Here is a 23,388-nt window from a genome sequence, read left to right on the forward strand (position 1 = left end):
ATTATTTTTAAAAGAATATATTTATTAAGTTTTTGAGAATTTCCTACATAAGTACTGAATTTATGGCATTTCTCCCTCCCTCTCATTCCTTCAATTCTTTTGTTATCTCACTGTATTAGCTGGGTTTCTATTACTGCAATTAAAAAAACATGAACAAAAAGCAAGTCTGAGAGGAAAGCATGTACTCAGCTTATACTTCCACATTGGTGTTCATCAGCAAAGGAAATCAGGTCAGGAACTCAAACAGGGCAGAAGCCTGAAGGCAGCAGCTGGTGCAGAGGCCATGGAGGAGTGCTGTTTATTGGCTTGCAACACGATTGCTCACCCTGTGCTATTAATTATTAATTATTAATCTAATTTAGATAATGCCTAACCCAACACCTATTCCTTCTCAAATTCATGGCCTTTTATCCATTAATTTTTATTGTTACATTTATACATATATATGTATATATACATACATACATATACATTTATAAATAAACTTGCTTAGTTCTCTCACTGTTGCTTATGTGTTTCAAGCTATTCTCTTGGGATTGGTTAACCTATCAAGAGGATTGTCACTGGAGAAGCCTGATTCTCCCTCTATTGTCAATCTTTAGCATCAGAACTCTTCTTCTAGCAGTAGGGACATATGAGATTTCACTCATTCGCAATGAGTGGTCAATTGATAACATTTTGTAAATATTGTTAGGGAACCACTTTTTTGAGTGTTCCTGGGCTCAGCTTCCTTGTCACAGCATATTCCTTGATCTCAGGTTCTTACAATATTTTTGCCTCCTTTAACAAGATGTTCCCAGAGCCTTAGCTGTATTGGTTGTGTTGCAGATGTATCTGTTGTACCCGAGAATCCTATATTCATTTGCCCTCTGGATTTTATTTGACATGCTGTGACTTTCTGTAATGCTTTCTGTCTGCTAGGGGGAAAAGTGCCTCTTTGATGAGGGGTGAGAGGTAAACGTATCTGTGGGTATAAGGATAAGTATTCAGAATGTACTTAGAAATTACACTGGTTTAGAGAAGTGTGACTAGTATGTTCTTCAGTATGTTCTATGGCCTCACCAGTTACAGGTAGTTGACTAGGTTCACAGTTAGTATAAAGCACAAACTCTTTCTTATTAAGCAGGGTGAGTTCACATAGAATGGATGCTAGTTACTCCCAAGGTATGTGCCAACAGTTTCACCTGATAGTCTACAATGTTGTGATTATTGTTTTTCACAGGCAACACAGTTGGGTGAGACTATTCATTGTTTTTTCCCTTGGTGACTTGCATAACACTTTCTACTACTGTAAGAGCTAGATCTCAGTAAGAAGGCTCTTAGGTTGCCTCTTGGTCAATGTCTTCAAGGGCTCTATCTGAAGCATGCAATGTTGTCAGCAATAAGAACTTTCCATAGACTCATAAAAGATAACCAAGGGCAACAGCCTGGATTGTTTATGGAATCTCTTAGACTTCCCTTATCAACAAACTGAAAAAAAATTCTCACGATTCACACTAAGTACTGATATTATTGTTTGGTTTTTTTATTTGTTTGTTTTGCTTTGTTTTGTTTTAATCAAGTATGTGACTTTAGGATGAGCATTATTATGCAAAATGGTGTAGCTTCCTTCAAACTAACTCATTGAAATATACATTGAATTATAAAAATCTAAGAACGGAGAAATGGATTGATGTTATATCTACTAAATATGTCTTTTAGTAATATAGGCTAAAAATTCACAAAGTTGAATAATATGAAGAAAGCTCAATATATATCCTTAGATCCAAACTTTGAAGTCAAGATACCTTTATATTGGTTTAACTTAGCAGACCAAAGAATCAAATGTCTCTCTGTAGTCATGAAAATTCAAAGAAAACACAATCATATACATATCCAGACTCTTTATATAATTTCCATCTTTATATAGTTTATTTTCCTTACTTCTTTTATCTGTGACTGACTATACTCTTTTATATTACTCTTACTGACTCTTTAAAGACTTTGTTTTATTTTTTAAACCTATGTCTTTTTATAACTGTCTGTATTTTTTCTCTTTCCCAAGCCTATGTACACTTATCCATCACTATAACACATTCAGAGTTCTTTTTTTATCTGAATCTGTCTTTATTGCATATCTGTAATCATTTTCTGACCAGGAGTACTTCTTAAAATATTAAGCAGCATGGCTAGGACAAGGCTGATCTGCCTTTTGGCTCTGTCCACTTCACCATGGCAGAGGTATGTTCACTGCCAGCTCTACAAGCCATGCTCACTGCCCCAGCTCCAGGGATGCAGTGCAAATATGCTGCTATTAAGCAAGCTGTAGCACTCTGTTCACAATCCCTGTTTAAATGATCCATAACAGGACCTCCCGAAAGGCCCAGAGCTATTTGTGCCATACAAACAAGGAAGCATTTTTTAAAGGAGCCACACCTCTGCTTTTGGCCAGCAAACAGAGCCTCTCTGAAAATAATGCAGCTACCAAGAAGGTGTACTTGACTCCTGTTTTTTTTTTCTTTTTGTGGAAGTACATTTATTAAGTTTTCTGAGGCTTTATGTGGATGTACACTGCTGAACATTCAGGAGACATTTGTAAATGCAAACTACATGTTCTTTGCCTAGCCAGTCAGCCATATTCACAGCATACAGAGGGAAATTCCACATTATCATCTCTTGCAATTTATAATAAAATAGTGCCACATTAGCCCAGAATGTAGCATAATAAAGGTTTATTTATTTAGGGGTAAACTCACAGAAAAAGCAGTGACAGTTCTCTGACGAGTAAGGAACTGGAACCAAGTTCAGCAGCCAAGAGACCCACACATGCTTTATGTCTGCATTTATAGTACATGAGACTGTGCTCAAAGTTGGCTAGTATCTTAAAGGTTATTGTCTGAAGGAGTTCCCACAGCACCTCCCTCTTTTGTCTAAATAAGATCATTCTAAGCCTAATATAAGACTATATACAATAAAAACAAATATCAAGTATTTTCTATGTAAAAGAAGATGCAAAACATATAAAAAATTTGAATTACAACCAATTGATGTAGAATGAACAACATCAAGCAAAAACACATGCTACATGTTGTAACAGTTATCCTATCCTAAGGAGTCTAAGACTTATATTTAAAATGTCTTGGCTAAGTCATGAGAGGAAATTAACTACCCATCAAAGACCTAAGAAGGGAAATAGTAATACTTGAGTAAGCAGAAAGCTCAATCAAGCAATTTACAAAATGTGCAGGAAATGGCAGAGACAACAGGCTACCTGAACAATCACCCAGTCTCATTTGCAATGTTGAGGCAAACAACATTGGCTAAGGCCTAGAGTATAGACTATTTTCAGAGGCAGGAAAAAAATTCAAAACTGTCTTACCCTGTCTTGGCAAGGTTTGGCAGTCTTTCTGCTTATATCCTGCTTGTCCAGTATAGATATCATGCATTTTGTCATTTTGTTTGTTGATGTAGATGAAGATAACCTACCTATGCAGAATATAATCTCTATGCATCTAAAGAACCTTATTAGTATAACTATAGGTATGAAAACATAGAAGATTATTGATCTATAATTCTTAATACTGATTTAGCTTAAAGACTAAGGCTTCATATTAAAATATTAAACAATATTCAAAGAAATGTGAACCAAATGAAGACAATGACCTCCAAATGTAAACAATATACAAGCATCTTTAACAGAGGTAGAAATGTATAGTGCAATATAATAAATATATTTTAAAATTGTATCAATATACAAAATATCTTAAGCCATTAGAAACATGTGTGTATGCAACATGATAAAATAACTTTGCATAGAGGTACAAATATTATAAATAGAAATAGGAAAATATTTAATATAATAAATAAAAGTTGAATTTGTATAAATATATGAGAATACCAATGTAAACTGTCTATAAATAATAGCTCATAAGTTATTACTATTACTCACTATTATTATTGATATGACTAAACTCACACTAATCTACCTATTGTCTCAATCAATCCTTTTTTTTTCCAAAAGAGATCCCTGAGCCTACATAATTTCTACTCCCAGCCCTGTACCACTTATAATCAACCCCTAAGAGATATCCCTGACCACGAGGACAAACTTTATTAGGAAAGGAAAGTCATCTTTTAGAATTACTTCCAGCTGTCATTGGGATGATGTTATTTCTACGGGATCCTGTAAAAAGTAACATGTTGGTTAAGTTTCAAGATAACTGTTTGATAAAATTGCAAGTAGTCTCTGAGTAGTCAGTAGGGTTTTTCTGAAGTCCTTATTTGAAGTTCTTGCCAGAATGTTGCAACAAGGTGTACTATCTCAGCTAAGCAAGTTAGAATCATCTTGAGAACCTTGTATCTCAAAACTGATCTTCAAGTGGTTCTTTCAGCATCGTGGCATCATGTAAATAAGATGGAATCATTGGAATGGAACCCCACCTTCTTCCTGGAAACTTTAAAGATTACTGCAGAAAGATTTATTGTTCATTGTGGAAAACTTAAACATTATTCATATAGACATATATTCAATGAAAAGTACCATAGCGACAAAAATAGATATGGGGAGAAGAAAAATTTTCCTAAATTTGTTCTTGTTCTTCTTTCTGTCTCATACCAGATGGCTTTTAACCTGCTTAGATTAAGAGAAGGATAGTCATTGCCCAACTCCAAAGCCAACACTGATTTTTAAGTGAGCTGCAACTATTTATATACTGAGAAGTATATATATATATATTCAGGTAGTGAATTTTTACCCTGCAGATGATATTGGTCCCATAAGTCAGATTTCTCTTTACTTGGTGATTCTTTTAGAATATCTATCTTTTCTTCTTTAGGCATCTAGATGGCCAAGGTCTCTCAACTTTTTGAAAATGTGTATTTTCCTACAAAGACAAAAACAGAACCCTGCCCCAACCCTCATGAGGTTCCCTTAACATCTGTATGATTGTCAAGTTACTTCTATCGATGAACTGTCATTTATCTTTCTCAAGAGGTTTCTCTTTTTCAAACTGAATCTTAATTAAAGTTAATGATACCCTTAGTTTTTATCCTTCTGTAAAAAATAAGCAAAAACCCTTCTCCAACATAGCACACCTCCTGGCACCTATTCTGAGGTCAACACATCCTTTAAATATATTGGCTGATTTAATTCAGAAGTTTTTTTTGTATTATCCAATGTCTCTCTGCTGCTGTTGTTTTTTTCTCATTATCATAAAGAAAATTAAAACATTATGCACTCTATTCCTGGGGGTTTTCACACACTGTCTGCTTGTTTAGCACACCCTTTATAGTTTGATTTAAGCTTTCTATAACTGTATGAACTGTAGGATTGTGCGGTATCCCTGTAATATACCTTTTTATAAGCAAAGAGCTGTTTCATTTTCTTAGAGACATATGTTGGACCATTGTCTGTCTTTATTTGTGCAGGCATACCAATGATGGCCATAACTTATAAGAAATGTATGATTACGGAAACAGCCTTTTCTGAACTCAAAGCAGTTACCCATTGAAAATGTGAATAAGTGTCAATAGTATGGTGAACATACTGCTCTTTACCAAATTCTACAACGTGGAATACATCCATCTGCCATATTGCATTCCTTTGAGTACCTTTTAGGTTACTTTGTACAGATAGTGCTGCTTTGTTACATAAAAAATAAGTAGGGTATCTCCTTATAATCTCCTTAGATTTTTGCCATGTAATAGAAAACTCCTTTTTTAAAAACTTTGCTATTGACGTGAAGTTTTTTGTGAACTTCTGAGACCTCCAACACATTTCCAATAAATAATAAATTTCTGTAGACCTGGCAGACCCATATGGAATCAAATGTGTGTTATATATATATGGAAAAAAGGTCAATTCCTGATTGTATCTTCAATCTGAATAAATAATGAAGTAAATTCTGTCAAACCTGAGAGGGCTTGAAAAAGAAATTTGAGAATAAAAAATATATAGCATGTAAGACAGCTTTTTTCTCTTTGCTGGTGGCTTAATAATCATCTATAATAATCAAAATTATCGTCATGTTAGTTAGATTTTCTAGATGTATAGAGATATATTTCAGTTAGTTAGGTATTCTTCAAATTTTTCATAGATCTTCAGAATATGACATTTAAAATGTTTTAATAACTTAGGACTTTTCATGACAATGAGACATGTCTGCTCCTGGCAGCACTAAGCTACTTTGAGTGGAAGAAGGGCAGCGAAGAAACTCCTCTTGCCTGGACTGTTTCACTGGGCATGCATGACCTGCAGGGAAATGACTGCTGAACTTGCTTAAAGATGAGATTATACTTCAGGGTTCCTGTTTCATTAAAGGGTCTGCAAGGCATTATGCAGGATACAGAAGAAAGTGGCTGAACTGTCTTTGAATTTTCCTGCTTCATAGAAAAATTTGCTAGATACTATGGGCCAGTGGGCTGAAGATGGATGCTCCAATGGTACAGAAGAACTTTGGGTGACTGTCCAAACAGTGAGATGTCTCTGTCAATTCTGCAGTTTTGGAAATTGTTTATAATGCACCTCTATTTACTTTAGTAATATTATATCCTTCTGGAGTCTTTGATGGAATTGAAGAATATATAGTTATAGTTTTTTTATGTTATGATAAAAAATACAGTAGATATAAATATTGTAACTGTAATTCTTGCTAGAATTTTAGTATGTTAAAGCCTTTCTTTTTGCTTAAACAGAAAAGGAGGAATAGTATAGGAGGTCCTTCTGTTTGTGTGTTGCTTTCATTAGTTAATGAATAAAAACTTCCTTGGCCTAGTTGATAGGGCAGAACTTAGGTAAGCAGGGAAGACAGAACTGAATGCTGGGATGAAGAAAGGTGAAGTAGGAGACACCATGGAGTCACCAGAGACAGACATGCCGAATTTTTCCCGATAAGCCACTGCTACATGACAATACACATATTAATAGAAATGGGTTAAACCCAGATATTAGTTTGTTTTAATTAATACAGTTTCTGTGTGGTTATTTTGGGTATAAGCTAGCCAACTGGCTGCGATGACCAAGCAGGCCTGCTCCCTCCAACATTCAAGTACAATATTATTTATTTGTACTCTTTGCTTTCATCTTTGATCACCTATAAAAGTCTGCCAAAATATATATTTCCTATTTTTTACTGGAAGTATTGATTCATCCTCCATGTTTATTATATCATCCAGAGAAGTATGGTTTTTACAACAGGCACTTAATTTTTTAATTTTTCCGGGGAGATATGTATTCCAAAGTCACTGGAACTACATGAATAACATCTGACCTGGGAGCCTATGAGAGGCCCACACTAGGAGTGGCCTCACAATGTTAATGGGTTTCCTTATTTGTTCCTTGTTGATCTACATTCATTGGTCCAATGTCATCCTTTTCCACATCTTCTACATAATCCAGAAGGTTGAGAACTTCTATTTTTGTCATTCCCAGAGGAAATACTATTTCTAGGAAAGCCTTGTTTACAATCACTTATATTATGTCCTATTCTACCACTATTAAAATATTTGGCACTCTGATGTCTCCTCTCATTTTAGAAAATACTTCTCTTACTCAAGCCTCAGTATTATAGCCAAATACCTTAACATTTACTATGTGCAGAATCCAGTCATCCATTTGCTTATTTGACCTTTAATGTCCCAAGTATCTATAAAAGATATTCTAAGTTGGCATTTTCAAAACCAAAGATTCAGTAAGTACTCATCTAGCTTCTGGATCTTTTACCCCTATTTGTACAGCTTTAGTTAATCTTTGTAAAAAGTCACTAGCGTGTTCTCTTTGGCCTTGTTTAACCATATATATATATATGTGTATATATATATATATATATATATATATATATATATATATATATATATGATTCAATTTTTCTTCTAGTTCTTGAATCCTGTCCCAAGTATTTAAGTCTGCTCTGTGGCATAGGGACACGATGTATTAATTATAAACAGCTTGACTCTATGTATCACCATAACAGCCCTCACCAAGAATTTGATCTTGGGAAGCCTCAAATTCTTTCACCCTTCTTTGCTGTTCTAAGGCTTTAGCCTCCTCTATTCAATAATAATTCCATTGTAACTGTGGCCCATCTTCAAAAACCTCTGAGACTAATTGAAGCCAATTATGTGGAGTAAAGTTATTGCTAGAACACCATGTCTTTACCATCTCCTTAACAAATGGTATGCCCTAAGATAATACATTTTGCTTAATTTTTTAAAAATCTTTCATACCTATAGGATTTCATTTGTATTCTTTGTATCCATTTGGTTATTGAGTATTTGCTGGCTTTCAAGATGTAATAACAGTAAGAGGTACTATCAAGGTATTATCAAGATGTAGTAGCTAAAACTCTTGGTAAGTCATCACTGGCTCTGAGAAGTATGGTGATACCTGTTCCTCCTCTCCTCACTTGTCTCTGACAATTTCCTCAATCAATTCAAATCTTTAAATCAATGTCTTTTGTAAAGCCTGAATCTCTTGATTTCTGAATGTTTCTAACGATTTCATCAAATCAAATAATTTCTGGTCCTCATTCCACATATATGATTCCAAGGTATTAAATTTTTCTATTAATGATAACTTCTCATCATTGAATATTATTTGGTGGCATGCAGCTTGCCTTTTGGGAGAGATGTTCTACCTGCTAACTTATAACTTTTTGGTTGATTTTGATGGTCAATTTCCACAATATGAATCCTTTCAGATAATCTCTCAGTATCCTTTTGTAAAGTTTCATAATCCATTGACATGGATTGAATTTTGATTGTCAAGTTAAGGTTATCCTTTTTAATGGTATTAATCCTTTCAGCTAACTTCTCATTACCAATCAGTACAGACAGTATCATTTCTATAAGTTTTTCCTTCTTGACTCTGTTATCAAGCAATTTCCTTCAGGATACAATAAGAAGAATAAATCTAAGCATTATGCTAACAAATTACAAGCAATAAAATCAATTCCATATATGGACTAGGTTTGAATGGAGGGAGGCATGGGTTGTAAGGTTACTGGCTGAGGCTTGGGCAAGGCATTCACAGATCCAAACTGGGGATACAAGCTGGAGGCTCCTGCCCCCAGAGACAGAGCTAGGCCCAATTTAAGCATGGCTGGCAGAAAACAGAAAATTTTTGGAGGGGTTTTATAAATAAAAACACTTAGTAGGTGGGATCAAGCCATGTGTGTGGAATGGGAGAAGGCTATAGATCTTCTGGGGGGGGGGGGGATTCTAGCAATGGCATGGACTCAGGCCCCATGTTGGGCACCAATTTGTTAAAATTTATAATAAAATAGTTCTACACTAGCCCAGAACAGAGTAAAATAAAAGTTTATTTGTTTAGGAATAGACTAACAGAAAAAAAGGTGATCAACAGTCCTCTGCATGAGTGGGAAAGTAGAGCCAAATCCCGCAGCCAAGGGATCTGTGTACACTTTTTGTCTGTATTTATAGTATATGAGGCCATGCCCAAAGTGGGCTGGTATCTTAAAGGCTATTGGCTGAAGGATTTCATACAGCAGCTATCTCTCTTTACAGAGCAGAATAATTTTAGTGATTAACTAAACTATTTTCAGAAACTTCAGGTGGGTGGCTGAGTTTGAGATGAGTGGTGCACAATGAATGACTACTGACTTTGAAATCCTAAAGAAATGTCACAGAAGAAAATCAACCTGTTCACATTAGCTATGATATGCAACAGTTCTGATGTAGCTTTATCATGGAAAGAAAAACTGGTAAGAATTCAGAGTGCACCAAGAAGAACCCAAACAAGATAATTAGAAACTAATTATAAATCCAAGAATCATTTTAATCCCCATAAGGGAAAATATAGAAAATATGCTAGGATAGGAATCTGAGATGTTTTGCTTAAGATTCAGCATTCTAAAGTTGTACTTATTTTTATATTCTGCCATATGCTCTCATTCCTATGGTTTATAATTCAGAGAGGAGACATCTACTGTGCTATTGAATTTTAAAATTACTGTTTTGTCACTGAATGTGTTGTTTTGTTATTAAAATATGTGGTTTCCAACTATACTTAGAAATAGTTTTTAATTGTATCAAATTATAAAATAAAAATTTTCTTTTCAACATATTAATCACAACTAATATTTAAAAAATGAATAAATTGCCAAATAGCATAGCATTTAAGACCGTGATTTATTGTGTTATTAATGGAAAAAAATGTCAATGAGCATGTGATACTTTGCTGAGGATTTGGCTGTCAGTTATTCACTTTATTTAAGAGATTATAGATCCTAGATGGATTGTTTGTTTTTCAAGTTTCCATTTTTATAGTTCAGGATGATACCCTATATACATGTCCATAATACTGTGTCTTACCTGAATTTAGTTATAAATGATAAATACATAAATAGACAGTAGAAAAATAAAAATAAGAAAGATGGATAGATGAAGATTATATCCTCCAGAAATCTGGTCAGCTTAGCAGATGCTAGGTATTATTAACATCATGTTTCTTTTTGTAAATTCTTAAAAAACAAAATCTACACCCTGAAAAGGCTAGTGTTTCACAGAGTAATCATATTTACTGTTCATGTTTGAGGAATTTAAAAGACCATCAATTTCTAAAGCTGTTTGTTGATCCAAAACATTTCCATCCAAAAAAATCATCTTAAAAATTAAGTATGAAAAGGCCTCCTGTCCTAACCTAAGGGAAACCTTCATAATCAATTGAACATGCCTGAATACATTTTTTACGTCTTCACAGAAGTATTAAAACAATGATTCACCTTGTAGTAGCAAAATGACAGCAGTGGTTTGGAATACAGAATAGTTACTGAGAACAGCATGGACATATATAAAGGAGCACCAGGGCTGTGTTTAAAGTGACTGATAGTAGTAATGCAAACATTGTACAAATGTGGACTAAAAATGAGTAAATAATGACTACATCCTGAATAGAAACTCATTCCTAATAAATTTGTCTCCAATACTACTTTATGCTAAAGTAGTAATGAAATAAATAAAAAAAAACAGGGATCATAGACAAAAAAAAATCTTATAAGAGTGTGCTCTTTTGATGTTTAATAAATATTTATCTAAGGAATTAATAAACTACTTGATTGTTTTAACACATGAGTCTTTTAAATATATGATAGGAGCATCTTTTGTTTTGTTTTCTCTGTTTTGTTTTGGTGGAGGCAAAGTTTCTCTGTATAACAGATCTGGCTGTCCTGAAACTCATTTTGTAAACTAGGCTGATATCAAACTCACAGAAATCCACCTGCCTCTGCCTCTCAAGTGCTGAGATTAAAAGCAGTCCCTACCACACCCAGTCAGGAGTATCCTACTATGGACATGAATCCTGGGTAGTATTATGAACAATTATTTTTTATTAGCTCTCATATATGGAAACTGGTATTCAAATATGTATATAGTTATATATAGTTATTTTTATTGTATTCTATCTTATCCAGAACTCTAATTAAAGTGTCTTTTACAATCATGAAGACCTTAATTTAAAGATCTAAGATCCACATAAAAGCCAGGTGCAATATGCTCCTATAATTCCAGCACTGGAGATAGAAATAAGTGGATGGATCCATGGATCTTCCTAATGGACATGGACATCTTATCTAATAGAGTCAGTGAGTTCTAAGTTCAGTGAGAGACTATTTCAAAAACTAAAGTGAAGAACAGTTAGAGAAAATATCTGTTCATTGACCTCTGTCTGGCCTTCTCACACAAGTGCATGCAAATACTTATATACTCTCCCACATATATCTACACTGCTACATGAACAGATATATGTGTTACATAAAATTAATTTATTTCTATATAAAGAATATTAATTTATTAACATATGTGCATCTATAAAAATATTTAAAGAAGAAGTCTTTATGATTCTGACAGGGAACAGTAGGAAAAGAGAGAATTGAAGAGAGAAAAGAGTGGCATATAAATTGAACTAAACAAAGAAAATATGAAATTCTACAAGAAATCAGATTTAATTCATAAAAAACTTTCTACTTTCTCTTATTTGTGGTGTCCAGCCCCAAATTTTCAGATGTGAGTATATAATTTAGTGCAACCTTAGAAACCATGAAAATAAATAGGATAGTGTTCTAGAAAGGGGACTAGCCAGATATAGGTGGTGTGAAAGGGAAAAAAAGGAAAATTTAGAGGGTGCTCTAATTGAAAAGGGGAAGGGAATTTAAAACAGAAGAAGGAGGAAAAAGGGACAAATAACAAAAATATTTGAAAAAGGCTTAAGGATTATTTATGTATTTATCTAAAATCACACGTGTGTGTGTGTGTGTGTGTGTGTGTGTGTGTGTGTGTGTAGCTTAAATGAAGCTAACTACTTGGTATGAGAATTCTCCCTGCAAATACTACAGACTATTTAAAAAAAAGAAAGAAAGAAACCTAATGCCATACCTGGGAAACATCCACTTGAATTGTTGATAAGGCTGTCCCAAGAGACTTCCCCCAACCATAGACCTCTCCCAGAGGTCTATGGTAAAACCCTATTGCTAAAGATACAACACACTTGAGACCCAGGTCTCGGAAGATTCCAGATGGCTCTGACCTGTAAGCCTCCTTTCTACCAAAGTACCAAAAGTTATTATGCAAGCTGCCAAGGAAAGGAAACCTGTAAACTACAATGACCAGCATGGCAAGAAATCCCTGCAAGGCAATGATGGAATTCATTCCTTGGTGCCATCGGAACTTCTTCAGACAGTAGTCTTTAAGATACCAGACCACTTGGGCATGGGCTCTTATACTATAAATGCAATTGCAAAGTGTGCTCACTCTCTCTTCTAGCTGCCAGATTCAGTTCCTGATCCCTGTTCATGCAGAGGACTTTGATCTGTGAGTCTACCCCTAAATAAATAAACATTTATTATACACAGTTTTGAGCTAATATGAGATTTCTTTTTATCATTCATCTTCAACTTGGCAGTAACAAACACCTATATAACTGGGCTTTAAGCACACTCAACATGAAAGATATCACCTGGTACTAGAATCCTAGGCAACTACCTGGGACTAGTGACATCCTGAATTTTAGGATAGAGCCTACTGTGGCCACTTTATTATGCCAACAAAACTCTTAAATAAATTCTAAAACTTATCCTTATAGTTACAGATAAGTGTAGCTCTTAAACCTCATCAAATAAGTTTCTCTTTGAAGTAACTGGAAACTCTTTCAGAAAACCAAAACTGGTCAAAATATAGACAACAACCGATCATGAGGTGCAATGACCCAACATACTTCCATAACACAACTCATGTGCCGAAGTATCAGGAAACATTGCAGAAGAGGGGAGTCAAAGATTGTAAGGGCCAGAACTGGGAAACTTACTTTCAGATTATGGCTTTTAAATGTGTCAGGAAAGCTACACTGTCAACATCCAGCCTTGATGGGTTTCACATGTTCCCTGCTAGGGACATGTGGACCAGAAATTTTAGGCAGAAGGAAGGAACAGATATAAAAGAAAAAGACAGAGACACAGAATAGTATTGGGAGATCAATTCCCTGAATACTGAATCTGCCCACCTGTGTTTATTTCTTATGATCTTAAATACCCCAATACAAAAGAGGGGAAGAAAGCAAAAGATTCTTTTTCATTATACAAGTTACAAACAAAGCAATTACCATCTTAATACCCAAAGTATTAAGTAACCACACTCTAGGAAGAGATATCTTTGTTAGTAGCCATGTCACGCGTTAAGTTAAACCTCTTGACAATAGCTTTGGAGGAGCAGGAATAGACCTGAGCTCTCTGACTTTTAGTGAAGGTAGAAAGGACCCATAATACCTCCATGGTACAACAAACAATATGGCTTCCTAAACAAGGCATGAGCAATGACAACAGCAATAGACATGCTAATGTAGAAGTTGGAAATATTTTGAAATTCCATTTCAAACCTGTCAGAAAGGTTCAGGTCAATAACACATTTGTCCTCTCATGCTGGAGGGGACAGGAAGCAAGAGGAATACTCTTCCATTGCTGTAGAGTGCAAGTCTGTATAGCCACTATGGATATCAACATGATGGTTCCTCAGAAAACTGAAAATTGATCTAACTCAAGACTCAGCTATTTCAATCTTAGACATATAGCCAAAAGATGCTCCATCCTACCACAAGGACACTTGTTCAATTATACTTATGGAGGCTTTATTTTTAATATCCAGACATTGGAAACAATCTAGATCCTCCTCAGCCAGAGAACAAGGTAAAGAATATATGGTGCATTTATACAATTGAGTATTACTCATCTGCTTAAAAAAGTGATATTTTGAAAATTTGTAGGGAAATAGATGGAACTGGAATAAACATCCTCCTGAGTGAGACTGAGAAAGGCCAGTATGATATGTACTCACTTATCTTAAGATAACTTTGATTATTGTCCTTGGATTTTTGTTTTGTTTTTTGTTTTTCTTTGTTTCTTTGATTTTGAGACATGGTTTTCTTTCTTATTATTCACTCATATAATACATCCCAACTGCAGGCTCTTCTCTGTCTACTTCTCCTACTTGAGCCTACCTCTCCTTTATTCCAGCTCTTCCATTTCTGAAGTAGGAGTGTTTTCTATCTATCTGTTGCTTTCATTGGTTAATTAATAAAAAAACCTGTTTGGCCTGATAGGTCAGAACATAGGTAGATGGGGAAGACAGAACAGAATTCTGGGAGGAAGAAAGGAAAGTTAGGCAGACATCATGCTTCTCCTACCCAAGACAGATGGTGGTTAGAATCTTCCTTGTAAACCACCACTTCATGGTGGTACACAGATTATTAGAAATGGGTTGGTTAATCGAGATGTGAGAGTCAACCAATAAGAGGCTAGAACTAATGGGCCAGGCAGTGTTTAAATGAATACAATTTGTGTGTTGTTATTTCAGGTGTAAAGCTAACCATGTGGGAGCTGGGAGGGACGAAGAGCAGGCCTGCTCACCTCATTACTACACATTTCCCTTCAAAAAAGAGCAGGCTTCTTAGGTATATCAAGTGAACACAATGTAACATGTAACAATCCTAGGCACAAACCTTCATCCCAAGGCTGGAGAAGGCAACCCAGGTTGAGGAAAGGGGTTCTAAGAGCAAGTGAAAGAATCATAGATAACTGCCCAACTCCAACCTAAAAACCACCATATACATATGTGTATGTGTGTGTGTGTGTGTGTGTGTATAAATATTGGATGTTTTGAGTTGCATTTCTCTCATGGATACAGATGTGGAGCATTTTTAAGTGTTTTGTAGTCATTCGATTTCCTCTATTCAGAACTGTCTGTTTAGATCTGGAAACATTTTTTTTGATTGAAATATTTGGTTTATTGATGAATAGTTTCTTGAGTTCTTTTTATATTTTGGATATTAACTCTCTATAAGATTGGAGTTGGTATCCCCATTATGTATGCTGTCATTTTGCCCTATTGACAATGTCCTTTGCTTTATAGAAAATTTTCAATTACATTAGGTCACATTTATTAATTGCTTATCTTAGTGCCTAGCTATCAGTGTTCTATTTAGGAAATTGTCTCATGTTGTAATGTGTTCAAGGCTATTCCCTACTTTCTTTCCTGTTAGCAGAGTTTTTCTGCCCTAGCCATGCTCCCAAATAACCACTCATAAACTTAAAATTAAGTGTAAATGCTCAACTGATAGATCAGGGTTGTTAATAGCTAACTCTTTACATTTAAATTAACCCATATTTCTTATCTACCCACTACCACATGGCTCATGGCTTGCTAGCTAAGTTTCTACACATCCTGTTTCTGCTGTGTCTGTTGACTAATTTGAGTGACAAATCTTTATAGTACAGAAAAAAGATCATTCCACAGCATTTTCCACTTGAAAATGAAGTTTAAATTTTAACATAGTAAAATTATAAACAATAGAATCAGTTATTAAGTAAGAACTACAGTTATACTATCCAGTCCATTTGTATTTAGCAATGTAGAAAAAGAACTCAATTATCTTCTCTTTCTTGGTGAGTCTAAAGTTCTTTTTATCTAATTCACTGTCTATCTTAACTAAGGAAAATTTAAGTGTTATTATTATTGTTGTTATTATTTTGGATTTTTTTCAAGACAGTGTTACTATCCAGGAACTAGTTCTTTTTTTTTTTTTAAGTAACAACAGTTTACAATCAGAAATTTCACTGGACATATTATTCCCTAACAATTTCCTCTGACACAAAAACATCTGCCTTACAGAGACATTGTCTGCACCTCTCTGATATATGATCCTTAAAATGCATGCTTTAGAAATTTGTGTGTGTTTCTTTGTGCAAGTGTGTGTGTGTGTGACTATATCCAAAATGCTGACAGATATGATGGTATAAAATATGTGAAAGCCATTAATCTATCTTAGCTATATATTCTCCCCACAGATAGGTGTAGTCAAGTTGAAATGCAGAGAGGTACAAAAATATTGTTTCTGTCCAATTTGATATCATTTTGGGGAATCATTTCAACATCAACAACAAGTACAATTGTTCTTAGATCAAAATAACATCTAATCTACTGAGAGCAACTTTCAATAGAAAAGAAAATAACAGGGCAGCAGTGGACAAATGGCAGAAGATGCACATTATTCTCCACACCTCTCGTACCAAATGCCTATCAATCATCACATTAATGACAAGGAAAAGTCTGTTGTCCATTCCCATTATTTTGCAATTGAATTGAAATATGTCAGCATTTTGCATTTTTGTTGTCATGTGTGAATTCATCATGGAAATCTGCTCATGTCATATTTCTAGTGCTTAAAGTCACTAGAAATCGCTTTTATAAGGCTGGAGATTGTACTCAATGATGGAGTATTTGTGCAAAGTCCCAAGTACTGTCCCTCAGAAAAGATCTGAGTGGTCTGTTCTCATCTAAGAAATAAAAGTAAACCATGCTTAATGTTAGAACCTGATCAATGTTTATATTTCCTCAATGTGATGAATGTTTTGAGCAGGATTTAGTATTCTAATTATTTGTTTATGATTTATATTTTACCACTTTAGTTTTGAACTAATACAAGAAATTTTAAACTTTTGATTTTAACTAGACACTCAAAACAAACTCAAGAGAAAAATAGAGACCCATGGCTGTCATGGCTTTGTAACCACCAAATATATTGAACTAATAGAAATGTAAATAAAGATAAAAACCTTCGAAGTGAAAAGCTGCCATGACCAAAATAATTTGCAAGATTTCTTTTCTCAGATCTCTTGTCTCATACAAAAGATTTGAAATAATGGAATAAGAGGCAAAACTATATAAATTGTGTCTTGGGGATATTATAATAAATACTTCCAAATGTGTCATGAAAGTAAAAGAAAACATTGTTAGATCTCTCTAAAGCATAAACATAGATAAATATAATTTAGATCTGTCAAAAATTAGAGCAATTACAAAAACGAGAATACCACTGGCTGGGCAAAGTTTCTATTAAGCATTAAAGACAGTCAAAGTATTAATGAAAAAAATTAGATTGAAGAGAAAAGTCATATAAATAATCTCATATTAGCATAAATTGATTGTTTTTAATTTATAAAAATTTCAAGAAAAGAATATGGACACTTCTACATCCTATATCAAAAATGTGAGCCTGAAATCTACCAGAAAAATCTCGCAATAGTATTACTAATATTATATTTAAAATATTTACAACAAAGTAGAACTTTTCAGCAGGTATTACTAAGGAGAGAATCCTAGTGAACCTCATCACCAGGAGTACAAACTGGAGCTCCATACCCTCTGACAGGACACAAAAAGAGGATCAACATCATTTCTGGGACATCCCTGTCATGATGCACAAACTTCATAAAGAAACCTCAGACAGACAGTCTCAAGTTGAGAGTTGTTCTGTAGAATAAATCGCTGGTAATCTTCCAAAGAGTTCAGATCACAGTAAAATCAAAGACTGAGAAATTGATTCAGGGTACAGACACCAAAGGGGCATGAAAATTAGGTACAGTGATTTGAAATTGGGAATATTCAGAAGTGGAAAGGGTATTGTAGGGACAAATTGCTACAACTTCCATGGGGCTTGACAATTTTGATAATAATCTTGTTCAGATCTTCATTTCCCAGTTTTGAGGATTCTACTATATATAAAGATTCCAATTTTTAGTTATATATAATGACTTTGTACATAAGAAATATTCACCAAAGTATTCAGAAGTCATAGAATACGAGCAATATAATTTGTTTCCAAAGAGTTCAGAAGGGAACAAAACAAAGTCCTTTGCATGAAACTTATACCTCTTCTGCAATGTTCTGAATATTTCTGTTTTTAAAATGTCATTAATACCACTGTGTATTCATATCAGTTTTATTAAAGATGTATTTGTTTAATAAAATATATGTTTTGAATTTAAGAAAAAGATGGAAAACCAGAACATGTGGCATATTTGAAATAACTTATAATTTGCATGGTTTCAAAGAAAATACTAGTGTTCACAGAATTTATTCTAACTTTATAAATAAATAACTAAAATGATGACTATAGTTGGTTATATATTTTTATCATTTGCAATGCTAAGTGTTACAATGTTATACTAAGAAAAATATCTCTTTAAGAGAAATGACACACACAATGAGTAACCAGTAATGTATCAATGAATATGATGAAGAAATGTGTGCTTGAACTTGTTAAGAACTTTGGACAAATTCAATAAACCCAGCATACTTGACGAGAGGAAATAGGACTGTGCAAAAGTCCCGAGCTACGAAAACTCCAGGTTGTTTCGTTTTTCTCTGAATAAACTGTAGTTTATGCGTGATCCTGAGAAAAGTTTTAACATATTTTCAGATTAAAAAAAAACCCCAAATTCACATCAAGTTGTACATTTTAACACATCTTAAAAAAAATAAAATAAGAACTTTAGTGTGAGAGCAACTCCCATATAAAGACAGTGCAAAGGAGTGAATTGATTGGTAATTGATTACTCGGTAAGTAACTGCCATGGGAATTACGTTAAACACGTTAAGTATATTCTCTAAGTGCTGAGGTAAACAGGTAATTTGCCAGCTAATAAGTAGCATGTTTTTAAAGCTTTTTGTTAGAACTATTTTTAGATGAATAGAAAGAAATGTGATGGCGTCTCTGCCAACAATGTCTAGCTCTAGTATGGTCATTTGATGAAAATGATGAGAAAAATGACTCTACATGAATGTTACTTAAACAGTTAATTTATTTAAATTTCCTCACTTTGTATCATATGTATACATTCTTCTTCTGGAAACTATGCAGGGCACCCCTTACCTTTGTCCTTCCTTGGCTCTAGCAAGTAACTTTTCCATGTTTGTTATGAGAGGGTCTTGGGGCCAAAACTCTTCAGGTATTTTGTAGCATTTGCTTTATGATTGACTTGTCAAGAATTTTTATTGTGATTTAGATTAGAATTTCACGTTTTGGAAAAAGACTACAGTCTTCAACACAATTCTAATGTATCATGTCAATATACTGCTAACATATTTTTCATTACTGAGGACTGCCCACTTTCCTGAGGTAATGAGGTATTGTTGAACCAGTACACTTTCACAGTATTTGCCATTGAAACCATTCTGTTTTAGGAAACTTATCAGTGATTTATATAATTTTGTCAATATATAGAACTATTATCTATTTTAGTAAATAAGTCTATTAAGCAAGAGAGTATGATTAATTTTAGAACATTAATATTTTTTCACATAATCTATCAATTTACTCTCATCTTTTTAATGACATTATGATAGGTTTTGCTTTCTTTTGTTTCTGATATTGGTATGTTTGTGTCTTCTTTTTCTTTTCATTGTTACATCAAAGGTCAGCTTTGTTTGTCTTTTCATTGAATAAGGTTTATTGCTACTAACTGTATTGCTCTGTTTTCCCATCTGCTACTTCAGGCTTCCACTTTTTTTTTTTTGGCTTCAGACATTTGTATCATTGATTTTAGGTTTGAAGGATGTATATTAGGTTAGACGTATCCTAATATGCAACTTTATTACCATTAATCTCCCTGTGACCAATTATTTTGCTGAGACTAAGAAATGCTGTTTTATTTTCATTTTCTTCAAACATTTCAAATTTCTTAAGACAATTTTCCCATATTATGTTATACTCCAAACTTAGTTGACTGCTATGCATGTAACTGGAAACTTCTGGTTATTTTCTTTACTTTCCTTTTCGTTGTTCACTTGCTTGTTTGTTTGTTTTAGGAGTAGAGTCTTATGTAGAACAGCCTGGTTGTGAACTCAGTGCAGAGCAGAGGCTCACCATAATTTCCATAACCTCATGCTTCCTTTTCACTAGAAGTAATACCACAGACCCTCAAATATTTTCAATAATCAATGTCTAATTTAATTCCCTTCCCCAGTAAGAATAACTTTTATTGTTATACTTTTGAATCGTTGATTAATTTATGCCTTATGGCTCAGTGTGTGACCTACTCAATATGTGCAAAGTTGAAATGAATGTATACCCTACTTGTGTTGGTCACACCATTATGTAGCTGTCAAACTGGTTCCGTGACATATCAATGGTACTATCCAACAGTACTCTCCCTGGTTCAATCAGTTATTGGTAGTGAGATGGAGGTGCAGAAGACTTCAACTATAAAAACCTGTAAATCTTTTTGAAGTTCTAAGATTTTTGTTGCATATTTTTGGTTGTGACCCTGTCTCAAAAAACCAAATAAAAAAGATTTTTTTGCATGAATTATGATTATTAGATAAAACCACTAATAACTGAATGTGTCCATTAGATTATTTCACTTTCATCTTTACTAATTGTTCTCACGCTGGCTTTGTCTAGTATTAATCTAGCCTTTCCAACAAGTTTTCAGTCATTTTTTTTCCATCTTCTAGTTTTAACCTACATCTACATATTTGAGGTTCTTTTAGATTAAGAAAGACCTCCCTTCCCTGGCATTCTTAGTTTAGGCTCTTTTCTTTCAAATGTATTTATATTTTCACAAGATCCAGGCTTCCAAAGGGTCTTGCCCTCAGGGTTTCCTGTTACAACATTTCAGGGCACCAGGGTTCTGTGTGATGACACTAATCACTTGCCAATTACAGATGATTTGTCATTTGAACTCTCTTTGTCTAAAATCTTTAAATCCACTAACACAAGTTTTCTTTTCAAACTTCACTTTTTCATTATTAGAGTCTAGCAAAGGAAAGGGAGAGGGAAAAGAGATGTCATTCTATTTCAATTAAAATATATCTAAAAATTTAAAAGTATGCTTTAAAAGCAACCATTTCTAAAGAGACTTCATTATTATTTATATTTATCATTATTTGAAGATGATATAAAAATGGTGGCTTAAGGGGGTATAGAGGAAACTGATCTGGAAAATTCGTTAGACTCCAAATCCATAGCCACATACTGAAAGTAAGAAACTACATATAGACAAAATTTTTAAAGTTCCTATGTATTGAACCATGACTCTTGTGACCCGAAGATTCTCCTGATTTCTTTGCAGGGGGGAAAGCGAGCATACATAAAGTATTTTACGAACTACAACATACAGCAAGTTCCAAAACAGGTTAAAAAATAAATTTTGAGAATGTTTAAGGAATAAATCACGAAGGGGTAAGATATTAACAATAACAACAAAAAACTTTCAGGAAACTGTAACAAAAGGTAAGCCTGACAATAGTATAGGAAAATTCTCAGGACAGGAAAGAAGAAATGGAGGAAGAGGAAGGAAGAAAGGAAGGAAGGAAGGAAGGAAGGAAGGAAGGAAGGAAGGAAGGAAGGAAGGAAGGAAGAGAGGAGGAAAGGAAAGAGAAAGGACGTGTTTCAAACAGAAAGTAGAAAATGTCCAACCTCAAAGAAAGGTTGCTTTTTACACTGAACACACCATGAAGAATACTTAGTTAAAGATATATCTAGGAAGCTATAAATTATTAAATCAGGTTAGAAAGATAACTAAGGGACATACAGCAATGTAAACATTGATTATAAAACTAAATTTGAGAATTTAAATCATGTTTTCTATAGAAATTCTGTAGCTCATCAGAAACATTTTTTACAGTGACTGTAAATAAGAAATGGACACTAGATTATGTGGCATAAAAATATCCATTATGTCACAGACATATTCAATTAAGTTTTAATCAATACCTTAATATTTGAGAACATTTGTAATAAGTTTTATATGAAACAGTGTCATCAGATTTATGTGTATTTGTAATGAAAGTCCCAGGTTCCCACACCTACTCAAAAATTTTCTGAGCCTGACAACACCAATCTATAACTTAAGAAACCACTGTGGAAACCAATTGGAAAATTGGACTTTTTAATATAGAGAAATAACAATTGGGAAAACAGAAGTACCTCCATGTATAAGTATCTATCTGACAACATTTTATTTCATCTTTATATTCTAATACAAACAGTACGGTCTCAGACTTCATTTAAAAAGAGGTCATAACTTTAGTGAATTACGCCCACGTGACTTTTGCCTTGCATACATCTATCTTTAAAAAAAAGGTTGAAATGTTAGGCTATTATTTTCTTCATGGAGAGGTAATTCTAGCGCATGATTAATTTACATTTCATTATGCTTATCTAGGTGTTCATATACCAGAGTCTGGTTTTAATCTCAGGAAATGTAAACTGTACAAAATCTAAGAGAAAATTCTTCCAATTGACGCTAGCCTAATATAGGGACAGGAGCTACTTCATTTTGCTGGCTCTTTCATAGATTCTGCTTTCTGGGTTACTTTTACATATATATTAATCAACATTAGACTTAGACTCATCTTGAATAATACAAGATGCAAGTTCATTTGTCTCTTCAGCTAGCTGCTATTTGTCACTGCATAATGCAGGTGAATTATATTATGCTCTTAGAATTCTGTCATTTTGAGCTTTGAAATGCAATATTATTTTCCTTTAACAATGTTGCATGAATGATATAACAGAAGAATTGAAATTTAAATAATGGGCTATGTCAAAATATATTTTATTCAAGGTATTAGGATTACTTATATGCTATAAAAATGTTAAGATCTAAAAACAATTGACCCATAAATTATTAAATGTTGTATATGAAAGCTTTGTAAAAGAAATATCCATACCATCATTGAAACTGAATTTTGATTTTAGTCACATTATCAGTTATATAAAGATGTAAATTTTATGTGTTTTAACATTCTGTAAGTACTATGCTTATGTGACTAGGTCGTGGATTCAAAATGTAAAATTCAGTCAACCAAGAAAATCAGATTTCATCCCTGTAAATTCTATTATTTCTCCAAATTTAGTTTTCTTCCATCCCAATATCTTACTACAGTTAAAGGAATAACATGTGGATAAATGATATCCAATATAATTTATTCATAAAAATGAAATTTAAGAAGATGCACACATACTCTTCATCATTGCAAATCTCATTCATCTAGTAAACGTTGTTGACATGCATATTACCTACTGCATAATGTGAAATTAGTCCATAAATTTGCATCACTAAA

The sequence above is a fragment of the Microtus pennsylvanicus genome, chromosome 1 (assembly GCF_037038515.1).
Source record: "Microtus pennsylvanicus isolate mMicPen1 chromosome 1, mMicPen1.hap1, whole genome shotgun sequence".
Classification (NCBI taxonomy): domain Eukaryota; kingdom Metazoa; phylum Chordata; class Mammalia; order Rodentia; family Cricetidae; genus Microtus; species Microtus pennsylvanicus.